The sequence below is a fragment of the Podarcis erhardii genome (assembly GCF_964252035.2).
Source record: "Podarcis erhardii genome assembly, chromosome: 3".
NCBI classification, from domain to species: domain Eukaryota; kingdom Metazoa; phylum Chordata; class Lepidosauria; order Squamata; family Lacertidae; genus Podarcis; species Podarcis erhardii.
Window position 1 is genome coordinate 86,087,796 of NC_138507.1, and position 16,311 is coordinate 86,104,106.

General features: G+C 43.0%; 1 long non-coding RNA gene across 2 annotated transcripts in view; it reads left to right on the forward strand.

Annotated features, from left to right (window-relative positions):
• Window positions 1–16,311, forward strand: part of LOC309337614 — a 104,397-nt gene that overhangs the window by 72,681 nt on the left and 15,405 nt on the right. The window lies entirely within an intron of this gene.

Consider the following 16,311-nt stretch of genomic DNA (forward strand, 5'->3'; position numbering starts at 1 on the left):
CTTTCTTCCATGCAACTGAAAGCTGTATACAGGGATCTCCCCTCACCCATTTAATCCTCATAACAATCCTGGGAGGTTCAGCTGAGGGGTAATGATTAGACCACGGATGGCAAAAACATAAGCATGCTATTGGATTCCAACTCCCATCGTTGGGGCTGATGGGAATCTTAGCCCAACAGCATCTAGAGGACCACTGGCTTGCCACTCTTGGACTAGACCACAATTACCCAGTAAGCTTCATGGCTAACAGTGTGTGTGTTTGGGTGGGGTTGAACTGAAGTTTCCCCAGTCCCAGCCTGACACTCTAATCATACTACACCAAAATAAGAATTCCTGCACTTTGGTATGTTGACTTTGTGTCCATGTTGTAAAATACTTGCTCCTTCACCAATCTGAATGTGCACAGGGTCACTCAAGTCCTAACTAGTCGCTGTTGAATAGTTCCACTTTAAATTAGATTTTTGGGTCAAATAAGTGAAACTGGACAGAGTCAGAAGCTGGGATAAGGATGCAAAAAGCTGGCGTGTCCAGAAGATAGAATGCTAGAGGAAGTTCAAAGTTCAAATATCTGTTAGTCTTGGATGTAGTGATGGCATTGGGCCTCTCTGTTTCCCAGCTTGCAGCTGTAAAATGGAAATAGTGAGTTATCTCATATAGTGAGTGTGGACTGTCTCTTCTGCTTCTTCCTCTTCCTCTTCCTTTGTGTGTGCGTGCACACACACACTATATACGGAATACAGTGGTACCTCGGGTTACAGACGCTTCAGGTTACAGACGCTTCAGGTTACAGACTCCGCTAACCCAGAAATAATACCTTGGGTTTGCTTCAGGATGAGAACAGAAATAGCGTGGCAGCAGCAGAGGGAGGCCCCATCAGCTAAAGTGGTACCTCAGGTTAAGAACAGTTTCAGGTTAAGAACGGACCTCCAGAACGAATTAGGTTCTTAACCCGAGGTACCACTGTAATAAAAGTATTTTCAGCAATACATATATTTGTCATTTTTGAGTCAGTAACAGTTATTGCAAAGGTTGATGAATGCAACATAGGACTGTTGCTTTAATAGACATATCTGGTCTGTAATAGAAATGCCGCTCCCCTTTCTGGGTATGGTTCCTTCCATAGTTAAAGGGGAACTGATTGGAACCTTCACCTTTCTTTTGTAGCAGGCCACAGCTGCTGTTGAGTGTTAATCTGTTGAAGTTAACAGATTAACTGGCTCCTGCTGCTTCCTGGAATTGGAGAAGGACCCTTGCAAGGTTTCCTCACACAGTGAGTACCCTCTCCAAACCCACAGGATACTATATCTCAGAAGGTGGTTGTGCGAAGAGTGTGACCAGGTTCTTTTGCATATAGCATACCAGTACCAGCACTTGAAGGTAGGAATGGTTAATTTTGCTTTTTCTCAACTCCTTTTTTTTTGGTCTTAAATTCAGCTTGTTCCATGACCACATCAGGGTGTTTTTTTCCTGTTTTTTAACTCTGCACAAAAACTCAATCACTTCATTGGCATTTCTCCTAAGATAACTGTTTTTGTATGCAGTGCATGTACTTCAAGCAATTTCCTGTAATGTATTTTTCTATTTTATTTTCATCAAAACATGCATTTTTGTGTGCCCTTTCCCCTAATTTCCCCTTCCTTTTTGTGCACATATTTTGGTTGAAGAACTGCATTAGAAAATCCAGAGAAGTGCATTTTTTTGAGAAGTAACTGGGCTTCGGTTTGCATAATAGTTCAAGAATTGTCACTTGAGTGGGTTTGCATTAAGATGCGAACTGAATGCATTTCTACCCATCCCCCACTTAAGGGCCCTCCATGCACATATTTTGTATGTAGATAATTTGTAAATGGATCATTTGTTTCTATTTATGTGAGAACAAATTTTAGCACTAAGCACTGCGAGACAATGCATAACAATCTGCCCAAAACTGCAAGAGCAATCTTTGGGAAAGCTCTGGAGTCGCAAGTCAAGAGACTTAATTCAGCGCAGGGCTTGCCCACACTTTTGCCCCACACTTTCCAGGCACAGACCTGCACTTTAAAGCTCCGTGTCTGAGCGCTCTTTTTTCTGCCCCAGAGCTTCCCTGTAAAAATCAGCTCTTTAAGGCTGAAGCACAACCAATGGCAACTTGGGTATTCCATGGATTGCCATTTGCTCTGATTCAGCAGTAAAGAGTGGGTTTTCACATGAAAGCGCCTCTGTTCCTTTTGTATTGCTACCACCACCATTGTGATGGGCAGCACTGCAAGTGAGAGCTGAATGCAACAACTTTAGCAAAGGATTGTTGAGACATGGCTTCTGGGAATTAGAGGGATAGGCCAGCATCCAAGACTCTTTACCTGCTGTTTGTTGCTCATGGTACAAAGTCAGGCAGGCAGACATATTCCTCTGGTTAGTGTAAGGCTCAGGAAGCGCCTGTGATTGAGCTGAGAGTTATTGCTTTGGCATTCATTGGGCATGTTGCTGAGAATCAATATCTCACCATAATTATCTCATTTGGCTGCATTTCGAATTGGATAACAAGGTTGAATCCTTGACCATGCCATCCTTCATTCGTTTATCCCTTCCCCGTCTCTAGCAGGGGAGGGGCAGCCCTTTGCCTCTTAAATAGCAGAGAGAAAAGAGACTGTATAATGAAACCCTCTAGCATCCTATAATATGGCCTTACCCATCTTCCGGGGGCAGGAATAGACTATCTTGTTGCCCTTTTCAGCTCCCCCAGTTTTGTAAGAAGCTGCACAGAGCTACAGAGTGATGGAGCCCAGGAGGATGAGATCACAGGCTAAGTTGATGATAACAGTTGTCATGAAATTACTCTTGATGTTGTTACTGAGTCAAGCTGTTAGCTGTGTAGAGCATGCCAGTTGCTGTGGCTGATGGGTACCAGATGGGTACCTTTTTGAAGGGCAAGTGTATAACCTTTCCAATGGTTTATTCATATAAAAAGGTTTAAATATTATGAATCTTTGTTTTGAAAGGCTGAGAGACAGGTTCACACATGCACTTCGCTTGATCGTCAACACCTGATAACTTGCAGCTGAATGTGCAAAACATCTTGGGTGGAATTCAATGTTGTGCTTTTGCAACAATTCACTCTGCACAAGCATTGCATCTTGCTAGCTGGAAAAATACCCCCTCCTCTCTTCCCCATGCTGTTCTGGGGGTTCCTCCGACACCCCTGAGCCAATTTTGGGGCTGATGGTGCAGAGGGAGCAGAGGGCAGGTGGAAGTCCTTCTGCTGACGTGGCTGGTTAGGTGAATTCTGCCCTTTATGCCTGAGGTGGTGGGAGGTTCTTTCTGTGGAGTTTGACCTGTGGTGGTTTGTGCACACATTCACTTGAAAATGATGGGTATGAATGCGCCCTTTTTGTGTTGATGGAATGAAAAATAAGCATATAAACAGGAGAATTCATGGATGCCAAGACCCAGGTTTGGGGCAAGTACTCTTTATTGAGAAAACCCTAGCAGATTTAAAATCACAAAATATGCAGTAAAGTTAAGTGTGGAAATGTTTTACTTCCAAGTTTAAGTTAAAAAATGGTTTACTTGCAAACTCTAAAGGTCAGATTCATGCACTGCAGAAAATTGCACAGGCAATAAAATTTAGCTTAGTTAAAACAAGGGGTTGATTACAAAATCCTTCCCAAGGTGAGGGAAAGTGGACATAACTAAACCTGGCAGGACAGCTTACTCTATGGTATTAACCCCTTCGTGTATTAGACATGAGCATGTCTGTTATATGAGGCTGGTTATCCCACATTTTGTACACATAAACAGGCAGGACTGTTCTCCGAGACACACTTAAGTTGCAAATGTAATGTGTGTACTAGCCAATTACAGATATAGTCTACAGCAATTTTTGTAATTGCCGTGGCCGCTTTTGCCTGTTACTGCAATCAAGAGAATGGCTGTGGATGATGGTTTTGATCTAGAGAAAGTTAGTTGTGCTTAACTCTGATGAAAACAAAGGCCACACAGTTTTAAAGAGTCATAAAATACCATCCATGAATTTATTGTGCTCAGTTTAAAAACTAATAAAATGTTTTAGCTCTTGTGGCTGTTCTAGGGAGATTATTCTGAAAATTCACTCTAACAGTTAGACGTTTCCTTCTAATCGCCAGCCTAAATTAATGGGCACTTTATATCCATTGTTCCTGTTCCAATGTTCTCTGTTAATCTAAGTAACTCTTTCACATTCTGCTGTATTAATGTTGTATTCGTAAAGTGCAGTTATCTCTCAGCCTGCATAGTAAAATAATTTCCCCTTGTTCTGAATCTCGCCTTCTCTAGGATTCAATGCAGTAACAAAATCCAGCATTATTTTCCATTATATTACACAAAATATTACTTTCCAAATGCACACTTTATAATTCAGTAATAGTGCTTCAAACAAAACTGAGAGGGCCAGTAGCCAGCCAATATTATATGGACTGGTAGGTGCTTCTAGAATAAATGTGTGTGACCTTGACAGGGTCACTTGGGCAGGATTGTTTTGGGGAACTGAGATAGACTAGACAAACGGGAAACTTTATGATGGCATCTGCAGTGAGGCCAAGAGTGGGTGTCTGGGGCTTCATATATAGCTTAGATCATCTTTAGCCAATATGATACCTTCCAGATGTAGTTGAACTACAGCTTCCAGGATCCCTGATTTTTGGCCATGTTTACTGGAGCTGATGGGAGTTGGAATTCAACAGCATCTGGAAGATCAGTTTCCCCACTCTTGATTTAGGTATAAGCATGTTAAGCTGAATAAGGTTATTCCTGGATTATATGGAGGATGATAATAAAAACTGTAGTGATGATCAATAGTGATGATGAACTCTGGCAAGCAAGTCTCATGCAAATTAAATGCTCAACAGGGGACAGAGAAGAGGTGGTGATGGTGCCTTCTTAAAACCCTAATTCTATGTGGGTTGACTCATTATAGGTTTTTATGTACACCAATGTGCTGTGGGAGAAAGAGGGGGCTGACAGTGTCACTGGCTGGCAATTGTTCATTGTCATAAGATCAGTCTGACTTAGTACAGGTACCACAGTGTTCTTAATCTGTGATTTAGTGTATATTTTCATTATTGTATTGATATTGCATATTGTTTAATACAGTTTTATTATGTTTTATTCCATTTTATTTTTATTTATGCATTTTCCAGTTGCTATTTATACATCACACGTTTTTCATCATACATTGTTTCTATACAGACCTCCCAACCCATCACTCCATAGAGTACATACACCGTAAATAGCTTTGAAACTTTTCAAGTATATATAAAAATCTAATAAATCAAATAATATCTGTATCCCTTTGTGAATAAATAGTGAATGATCATCTGCTTCTATACTAGATGGAATTCATCTCAGAGTCTCTTGGTTCATGTACCATCATTTTATGGAAGTACTGACTGATCTCTGCATCTTGAACCATTTGCCTATCTTGCCATAGATTATGTCCATTGGTATGTGGTCATCTTCCATGCTGTGCACATGCCCATGTCAACTCAGCATTCTCTGAGAAGATAAAGGAGGCTTGCTGTAGTAGCCTTTGTGAGATAAGCCTATAGCCACCATCTCTTATTCAGAAGTGTCAACGCAAACAATGGAGATGGAAGCAACTAGAGTGATCCAAGTCAGCTGCTGCAATAATAATAATAATAATAATAATAATAATAATAATAATAATATATTATTTATACTCTGCCCATCTGGCTGGGTTTTCCCAGCCACTCTGGGCAGCTCCCAACAGAACACCAATAACAACAACATCAAATATTAAAAATTTCCCTAAACAGGGCTGCCTTCAGATGCCTTCTAAAAGTCAGATACCGGTAATTGTTTATTTCCTTGACATCTGGTGCTACCAAGAAGGCCCTTTACCTGGTTCCCTATAACCTCACTTCTTGCAGTGAGGGAACCACCAGAAGGTCCTCGGCACTGGACCTCAGTCTCCGGGCTGTATGATGGGGGTGGAGATGCTCCTTCATGTATACTGGGCCGAGGCCGTTTAGGGCTTTAAAGGTCACCACCAACACTTTGAATTGTGCTTGGAAACGTACTGGGAGCCAATGTAGGTCTTTCAGGACCGGTGTTATGTAGTCAAGTGCTATGTAGTAAGGTGCCAAGAAGGGAGGCCTGGTAGATCAGCATCTTTGTCCTGATAACTACTTTCGTACCTCAAGACATTCCTGATGTGAGTGTTTAGTTCTTTTTTTTTTTTTAAATAATTTTTATTGGGTTTTTACATTTTATAACAACAAACACACACACAAAGACAAAAACACACAAATACAATTACATACCCTAATTTTCTTTACCCACTTTCATTGACTTCCCCCCACCCCCTCCTCTTACATCCCAGTTCCAATAATTAATTCAGCAAGTTCTTACCTAACCTCTTAAACATATTCATATTGCTTTTAAAAATTAAATTCTTTTTGTTTATCTATATTCAACTTATCCAATTCTCTTATAATCATTAATTTCTTTTTTTTTTAAGGTCGATCTAACTTCCCTTCCACAAATTTTCCCTTTATTATATTAATTATAGGTCACATTGACCAAATAAAACAAATCATAACATTTTATAATTCTATTCTCTCTCCCCCCCCCGCCCCGGTTTCTGTCCCTTCCCAGACAAATGTCCAAAAAACATACAAAAAATAGTTCTTAGCCCGGATTCCTCACGTCCGAGGCGTCTGATTCTCTGTCAGTCCCTCTCTGCCAACTATATTGGTAATCCTCTTTGTTGGTCCTAAGACCCCGAAGGAGTTCAGTCAGAGTCACATCATATTTTCTTTCATCCAGAATGTTAAAAAGTGTTTGCTGCGAAGGACCATCTAGTTTTCCATACTCAAGAGGAAAGTCCCAATCATGTTGCTTTATTCTTTTTAGTTTTAATATTCCAAGTACTCCAGGGACTTCCCTCTTCTTCTTTCTCATCTTTCGCAGGTTTGTAATCCAAAGGTCTTCTTGCTCATACTCTAACAATGCAGATTCCTGGTTGATATTTTCCACTTGTAGTGTCTGAACTCCTTCTTTCTTCTCTGTCAATTCCAAAGGCATCTCTTCCTGCTCAGCTGCAGAGTTTTTATCATACATCTCCTTTGTGCATTCAGCAGAGTTGTTTGTTTCAGAATTCAAGGTCATAAAAACTTTATTCAGAGCCATACTCTGCTCTTGCAGGATTCCCACGAGAAAGAACATTTTTTCTATCTCCGCCAGTAATTTTCCCTCTGCAGCCATTGTAATGTCACTAATTCCCCCTAGGGGGCTTTCAGTTATTTAGTAGTCCTTTTCCAATAATCTGTTACTTTGTTATTATCAATACTTTGTTTCCAATCGCCTCAGTTCAAATGTATCACCTTTAATTCAAAGAGTTGTTAAATAACAAAATTCTTTACTTTGTCCGCCCGTTTGACAGCTTCTTTGACAGCTGTCAAACTCCTTTCACTTCTTCCTCCGGCACCCAAATAGGACACTCCCGGGTTTTTGGGGGGGATTACACACAAAGTTCCTTTCTCTCCAGCACAAAATCTTCTTCTATCAAATTTGTGAAAAACTTTTAAATCATCAAAACAGTATTCATTCCGCCTTAATTCTCCGTTCCTTGCTTTAAATCGTCTATAAGTAGAGGGGGTGCGGACTTCCCTTTAACACATCCCCCGATCGTGCCGAATTCACAGGATAAAATTTTTAAAGTCCAAATTCCACTACTCACGGGTCCTTTGTTATCCAGTCCAAATTTTGGGAAGAAAGTCAGCGCTCTTCGGCCATGGCTTGCGGCTTCGCTCCACTGAAGTAGCGGTCTACTCTCAGCACCACGCCACTCTCCGTACCCTCTCCGTAGCCTTTATAAAGGCTCTTCGTGGGTCGGGGAGGGCGCTTAAGGTGCCCACCGAGTCACCAGGTCCGCAGGCTTCCGCGCCTGCGGTTTCTGAGGGTCCCCGTGTTGCCGGCACGGCAAGACCCGTCTTCAGCAGAGCCGATTCCCTCCGGAGCTCGGAGGGAATCCGCCATTAGCCGTTCGCGCTAACCCGGAAGTCCGTGAGTGTTTAGTTCTTCCTCAAGTTGACAGTCACTGTGGATGCAAAATTTACAACCTTAGTACCAGCTCTGTCAATTATTATTATAGGATGTTGTAGAATTACTTTACTGTTTTCTTAATGCTGGTTTTGAAGGAAGAATATGTCAATAGGACAAGGACACAACTCGCTAGAGCATGAATTCATCAAATGGTGCAGTACTAAGCATATTGCCATATTGGGAGTGGCAGTACTTTTTGGAGTTTATACAAGTTGCATCTTCTAACCAAACCAATGCTTTAGTACAATCAATTAAGGGGAGGTCAGGTGACTAATACTGTGCCTTATATTTATCTGGCATTCCAATTTGCTACTGTCAAGTATACACAACTGGACAAATGAATGCCTAACATTTTGTCTATTCTCTTGCACAGAACTAACATGTTTGGTCAAGTAGGAAGGAGAGTGCTGCTCATGTTGAATTCATTCCTTAAACTGCTGTTCCCATTACATTCCCACTAGCAAAACAAGTTACCTGCACTTGATGGTGAGGCAAAATTATACTTTCTTCATATCTTTAGTGAATTGAAGGGAAGAACATTGGAGAGTATTAGTGCTATTCAACTTCTGAAATGAGAGTGTATCCGTCTTTGAATGTAGCCAAGAAGTGATTGGATCTCTCCACAAATATACCATCCTTCACTCATGTGCCACCAAAGATCCACATACCAGGACTATTAAGATGTAAAGCATCTCCCAAAATGTCTCTTGAGACAGCCTCCTTGTGGGGAACGAGGTGGGGATAGAGACCTGTCCTGCAGCAGAGCTCCACTTGTACCACACTGGCGTGTGCTACACAATGTGTGCGGCTGGTTATGAGCCCCAGGGGTCTGGCTAGATTCAGGCTGGGTTATTAACACCATAAATCATGAAGACAGTCCTGAGGAAGGCTGACAAGGCTGGTGCAGGCTGCAAGAAGCATTGAGAGGGAGGGGTGGTGGCCAATGAAGTTGCTCAATGCTGCATGTTATTTTAAGAATGTTTCATTTTTATAACTATGCTGTCAGCTCCTGCAAGGGGAAAGAGAAGAGAGAGAGATTCAGCCAGCTTGATTCCTGAAATTGGAGTCTTCTGAGAAAAAGTTGTTTGAACATGTAGGACATTGGCCGGACTAGAAGAACAATACAGTTAGAATTGGGATGAGAACCGAGGAAAAGCTGATTCCAGAAGAACAGCAGGGACGGCCCTATCCTTAGGCAGTGAGGCAGCTGCCTCAGGTGGCAGAAGTTAGGGAAGCATCAGTGAGGTGATGGAGGATGGAGCTGTCTATGCCGCATGGCCCACCTGTTTTCCTCCAGTAGCCTCTTGCCTTCAGACATTGTAGAGGACATTGCCTCATCTCCACTGTTGGGTCACATCCACACTATGCATTTAAAAAACTCTTAGACCAACAGTCATGACTTTCTCCAAGGAGTTCTGGGAACTGTAGTTCATTGCTGAGAATTGTTAAAAGAAACCTCACAGTGCTGCATTTCCCAGCACCTTTAGCAATTGCCACTGCTGTGAAAGTGCTATAAGAGTGCTTTAACTATATGTTGTAGCTGTGACCCTGAGGTGCCAATCTGGTGGATTTCTGTATGTGAAGTGGAGAGGTGCCACCTTGTCCTTTGCCTCAGACAGGAAAATTTCCTGAGCCAGCCCTGAGGGAAAACCGTGGAAAGTGCCATTAAGAGCAATGTACATGCTGGCAGGGCTTTGCATGGAAAATGTCCATGCAAGCAGATAAGTGCAGGGGTTCTGTGGGAGACTCACAGGACACTAATAACAATGATACATGCAAGGGAGGGTGAATTCCAACATCCTGCTTTGTCTTGACTCTGATCAAGAGCATCAAGGCACTTTTACTAAAAAGGATAGTGTGTCAAGAAAGCTGCAGAAATCAATGAGCCAGGCAAACTTATCTGCATCTTAAAGACTTTGTCTCCAATAGATCCAGCTTCTGTAGCTGAACACCCCCCCCCCCAGCCTGTACCTTGGGCTGCTTGGCACAGAAATGCTGGTCATTATTACAAGGTAGTCTTTGGGTGCTCTTTGATGCACAGTCCACATGGCTGAGGGATGCATGCAGAGGTGCCAGCTTCCAAAGGAGAACGGGGGTGCGGATGCCATATCTGTGACGTCAGGACATCGGGGGAGCCAGGAGTGGAGCCGAACATGGCAGCAGCCTCCTTAACACATTACAGTTCCCAGGAGTCTTTGTTGGAAGCAATGACTGTTTAAAGCAACGTCATAGTGCTTTAAATGTATGGGGTGTGTGTGTGACCTTAATTCTGAGCGAGAATTACAAATGTCCTCCCTTTTGGACCGTTGTAGTAATCAGGGTGTTGGAATATTTTGGAAAATGACTATATTAATATGTTGGCAGGTTAGGAGTGATTAATGAGGTAGCCAGGTTTGCTGATGATGTCAAATTGTTCGAGGTGGTTAAAACAAAGAGGGATTATGAGTTGCTCCAAAATAACCTCTCCAAATTGCTTAGAGATCAAGGCTTTCCCCTGGATACCCAAAGGGTTTGTGATTTAAGCCAGAGTCTTTCTAATTCATGTCTTATGCTCTTAACCTTGATGTTTTGCTGGTTATCTTAAGACAGGAATTTATATGTGAGGTGTGTGAAACAAGGTTCCGTTGTGGTGCAGGAGTATATTTGTTGCCAGGCAGTTCTTGTCTTGTTTTGGGTTTTTTTGCTCCTTCACTGCCTCACTTGCCAAGATCAGATGTTGAGCCACAGATGTAGCATAAATATTAATGGTGACACTGTGAGACATTCCAAGCTTCTTCCTTGGGAAATGTCAGCGAGTGCCTGAGACATGTGGAATTCTTGCTGTGATTGCAATTGGCATCCATCTACGGAGCACAGAAACACTCACAGGCTGCTACTAGCTGATGTGGGCTAATCGATCTTTGTAAGGTAGGAAGCCAAGCCCGTTCTGGCAGAGACCTTTTCTGGAGCTGGCAAGGGAGCAACAGGCTGCACCTGTATGCCAAACACGATTGGGCGAAAGGGACTCATCCAGGAGGTGGTGTGGAAGAAGCAGCAAACCACAGAGGTTGAGTGCTCAATTAAAACGGGATCAGCACATTAAGAGTCCAACTTGAAGGCGCAAGGCTATATCGATGTGGCACAAAGGGAAAAGTATTCTTGCATTAGAGCTGGAGAACTGTTGGTAGTTATATAGTGGTAACATTATAGCTGTCTTAAACTGAATTCCTAGGCCCAGGAAGGAGATTTTACACTTTGTCAAGCTGACAACATAGCAGGCAAAGAATGACTGTTTGCTTTGTGTTTAAGAACATGAGGAGGAGAAGGTGGTGTTGGAAGGGGACTGGGTCTAGGGCTGTGGAGGGGAGAACCTTTTCCTTTTCAGTTGTTGCTAGACTGCAAGTCCCATCATACAACCATTCCTACAGCACCAGCAAGTTTTCCTGAAATGTAAACTCAACCCTTTTGCAGCACTGCAAACCAAACATGGTATGTCCACCCACCAAAGCAGAGGCTTGGAATCTGTTAGGAGCAGTGCTGTTTGCCAGGGGTTGATAGCTCTCCAGATGTTTGGACTACAATTCCTATCAGCTCCAGACAGCACAGTCATTTGGAATAATGGGAATTGCAGTCCACAAGATTTGGAGGGCTCCACATTAGGTATGCCCCTCTAAACATTCCCAACCCTTGGCTCATTCAGGAAACCCACTGATAAAGCATCCCTGGTTGGCAGCCATCCAGCCTCCCATAAAAACATCTGACAAAGGAGGAACCACCACATTTCAAGGCAGCGTGTCAAACAACTTGTACCACCACCAAGTGTTTCCTCATATTTAATCTTAAACCCTTTCCCTCGACAATTGTGTAGGCCAGCAGGGGGTGGCTTTTTCCACCTACCTTCTCCAACCTCCAGCCCTTCATGAGGGAGTTGCTTAATGCATACTTTGACTTGGCCTATTGGTAAGCTGTATGTTTACTCAAAAGTTTATCTGTGTTAAAGGAACTGTTGGTTTTCTAGTGTTACTCTGCACAGATTTTGTATGTCTTATTAGGTATTGTTATTGTATTACTGTAGTTATTCTTTGATTTTTGTGTGAGCTACTTTGAGCGCAGCTTTCCTTGTAGAAAATCCAATGTATAGTGGTACCTCAGGTTAAGAACTTAATTCGTTCTGGAGGTCCATTCTTAACCTGAAACTGTTCTTAACCTGAAGCACTACTTTAGCTAATGGGGCCTCCCGCTGCCGCACGATTTTTGTTCTCATCCTGAAGCAAAGTTATTAACCCGAGGTACTATTTCTGGGTTAGCGGAGTCTGTAACCTGAAGCATCTGTAACCTGAAGCATCTGTAACCCGAGGTACCACTGTATAAATAAATTGACAGTGATAACCCATTAGTAGGAGCCTACCCTCTGGGCTCCATAGTGAAAGAAAACAAGTGTTCTTTCTTCATCATATATGTGACAGCCCTTCAGACGTTTGCAGGGATTTCTTCATTGTCTCAGTCTCCAGTCTCAACATACCCAACGCTTTCAACCTTCCTTGTAGGACTTGGTCTCTGGGCCCCTCATCAACTTTACTGCCCTCCTTTGGACCCATTCCAGTTTGTTGTTGTGTTGATACCCTCCTTGAACTGTGGTGGGGCAGTTTCAGGTCCCCCTCTTCCTCTTCTCAGATGCTGCACCAGTCTTTGCATTCAGTTTATTTTGTATATATATCTCTCTCAGATAAGGCATGCTCTGAGCTGCTGAGGTGGTTGTTGTGCGCAGAGTTTCAAGAGGGAAACCTCATTTCCCCCAGTTTTCTGTTGTTTTAGCTTTTGAGTTAAAAATGCCATCGATGAGCATTTGCCGCAGAGACCTCCTTTTATTGATCTCCCCAAGGCAAGCGTCTGTGGTACGTTGTCATCTTGATCACCCTTTGTGTGCCCTCCTTCATTTGGTTGGCTTTTCTCTCCCAGTCTAGTGCGTCTTCTGTTCCCTGAGGCCTGGCCCCTTTTAACAACTCTGCCCAGTCATGGTGCTGTGGGGAAATGGAGCTGCCGTCTTTGTGGAGAATCTGATGATGCTACTCTGGAAAACAGTGAAAACTGTGCATGTGGAATACTCTCAGATAGGGCCAGTTTACACATCAGATGCCTTGCTTGCACTATCTGTTTTGTGAGATTCACTCATCAGAGCACATTGTCCATGAAGTGGTTTTTGATATTTTGAATTTGTAGTGATGGAACATGTGTGAGCTGTTCATGGCTCCTCTTTTCATGAAGTGCGAGCTGCACATGTTTTTGAAACTTGCACATCTCACCTTGGAGATGCATAATGGTGTGAAAAAACTTGTTTTTCTCTGTCAAGATCAGTCTTGGATTTCAAGGGGAGCAGAGCCATTCTCCTGTCTCCTCCAGAAGTCAGAGCAGCTGACAGTAATGGTCACTAATGTGGATGGCTTTAGAAGAGTATTTGACAAATTTGTGGAGAAGTCTATCAGTTGCTATGCTCTACTTGCATGGTTGGTGCCAGTAATGCTTCTGAATACCAGTTTCTGGAAATCACAGGAGGACAAAGTGCTCTTGTGCTTGACTCCTGCTTGAAGGTTTCTCTCAGGCATCTGGCCACCGTGAGAACAGGATGCTGGACTAGATGGGCCTTTGGCCTGATCCAGCAGGCTCTTCTTATGTTATGTTCATCTAAAGGGCACCATGTTGAGTACCCCTGCCATCCATATTGTGTTGTTGGAGGGGATTCTGGGAAAATATAATGGCGGCTTCCAGGTGCAGCTACTAAAATCACTTTGGTATCAGCAATAAAGAGCCAAGGAAAGTAAAGCAACAACAACACAACAAATACAAATGTAACACAAAAAAATTGCAATTTTAATGAATAATGAAAAGAAAATGAAAACTAATGAAGCAATAAAATGGTTTCTCTCCCTGCCCCCCTTTGCAATTCCCTGCTGGAAATAGAAACAGGACTTGAGCCTCCTGCCTATTAACTCAGTTGCATGAGTGAAATTTCTCAAGGGCTATTAGAACAAGGAGAGGGGAATCTATCCCTCTTGTGTGCTCCACAAAAATAATGGCTGTGGTCTCTTCAGCAGGCTTTGCTGAGCTGATGTCCTCCAGATGCAGGGTGCCGGCTTGGTGAAAGTTACCCTACAATTTCTCTGGAGATCCAGGATTCTTGATCAAAGCTTGTCAGACAAACTCTAAAGCAGCATTTCCCATTTCATGCCTCATTAGGCCTCTGGCCACCTCTCACCATGTATATAAACTGCACCAGTCCGCCTTTCCCTTTATAGGATGATGGATGACTCTATGTTTCCCTATAGGCTTTGGATGCTTACTGATGGCTACTTTGACTGCTGTTAAAAGGGAACTGGGCTGGAGCACATTGGAGAGAGAGCCTGGGGCACTGCAGGATCTGGAAGGCAGAAGAACATGAGGGGATTTAGAAGGGAATCTCATGGATCCCACCAGGGCCAGCTCTAGGTTAGATAGCAGTGTTCTCTGGTGGGCTTTCTTCTCCACTGGTGCCTCCTGGCAGACTTAACTTTTGGCTGCAGGCAGCAGCGTCACCATCTGCATGTGGTGGCTGTGTTCTTCTGCCCACCATGTTAATTACCTACAATGCTCCTGATGTATTTTTTTTTATTTGTTTGCAGTATTTTTAGTCATTTTTTGTGCTACATTCTCACAATGTAGCAAACGCACATACTTAAATTGCTTTGGAATGCTGAAGTTAAGCACAGACTCTGGAGAAACCTGGAGAGCCTCTGCCGGTCCGTGTAGACAATACTGAGCTAGACTGATCAGTCGTCTGATTAAGAAGCTTCGGGTGTTCTGTGTGTGTGATATCACTTGCAGCAAACAACACAACTGCCTTTCTGCATCATTTTTAGAGTTATTTACAAATATTTTGTGGAGGCTTGGTGCTCCAGGATGGATGCATTCATCTGGGCTTCTAACAATAACTGCAAGGCAAACACTAGGAAGGCATCGATTTTCTGGAGTTGCCTCTTCGCCTCCTCTTAATAAATTGAGTTCCTTGAAGGCATTGCACTTCACTCCTCCAGTATCGAAGTCTACATCTTCCTTCATTTTAAGCAAGAACAGTATGGCTTTCTCCTACAAGAAAGTTCCTCTCCTCTGCTGCATAAGGACCTCATGCTACTAACACAAGACCTGCATAAGAGCAAGTGTGAAAGATGGGGTTTGTCAGCCAGAAAGGCTGAAGGCATCCCCTGTGTCTCTTCTCAGGCCAGTCAAAGATGGTTTATCCAAACGGAGACATGCAACATGTTCACAGCAGAATCCCAATAAGGAGCGACCACATGTCTTTCATACCTCTTGATAAACCACCGGAGTATGAGCATTCTTCTGTGTGAGAAAGAGTGCGTAAGTGCGAGCATAACTGGTGAAGGGAGGCATAGTTTAGCAGAGGCATCTACATCCCTAGAAAGTACATAATAACATAACATTTACTGCTGCACTCCAAGCCTTATCAGGTGGCGATATCTCAGTGAGCCTGACATGCCAGCTCCTCCTTGTTTCAACATGTGGGGCACTGAGGTGCAGGAGCAGAAACAGCCAAGACCCATTAGTCCTCTTCTGCTCATAAGGGGCTGAATCCACATGCCACACGTATAAATCTTCTCAGGGTTTTTTTTTAGGTCACTTTATTCTGACTCTACAAATCCCAGTGCTATCTCACGCCTCATAAATCTTCCCCATGTCTCCTAGTCACTTAGTTTTCCTCTCTTGGGCTTGTTAAGCAAAAAGGGTCAGAGTGTTTGAAATCTAGGTTGGTTTTATTTTCAGAGATTGATTTTTCCTCACCACACTTTCTTTTAAATTGAGCTCAGAAGATTCTAAGGAGGGCTTGGAGTTTTGGAAAACCAAAAGGACCTTTTCACATGGGCATTTGCTAGCCATTAATTGACTTGCTGACAATTGCATTGTGGCAGTGTAGCAGTTTCTAATCTGGTAATATTATCTCATATTTGCAAAGAATTTCTACAAAGATCCTGTTCTTTGTTTGCCCTGTTCTTTCTGCTGGGCCAGAAGTGCTGCGGGTTGGTGTGACAGGGACTTTTCTGTGGTAGCCCTGAAACAATGGAATGTCCTGCAAAAAGAAATGGCCTAATCCCTCCCTTTGGGTTGCAATGTGAAGTGCACCTATTTAGGTTTCCAACCAGCTAACCATGATTTCCATCCTACAGTATACGCCATTCCACCCCCTCCCTTCTGGTTTGCCACCCC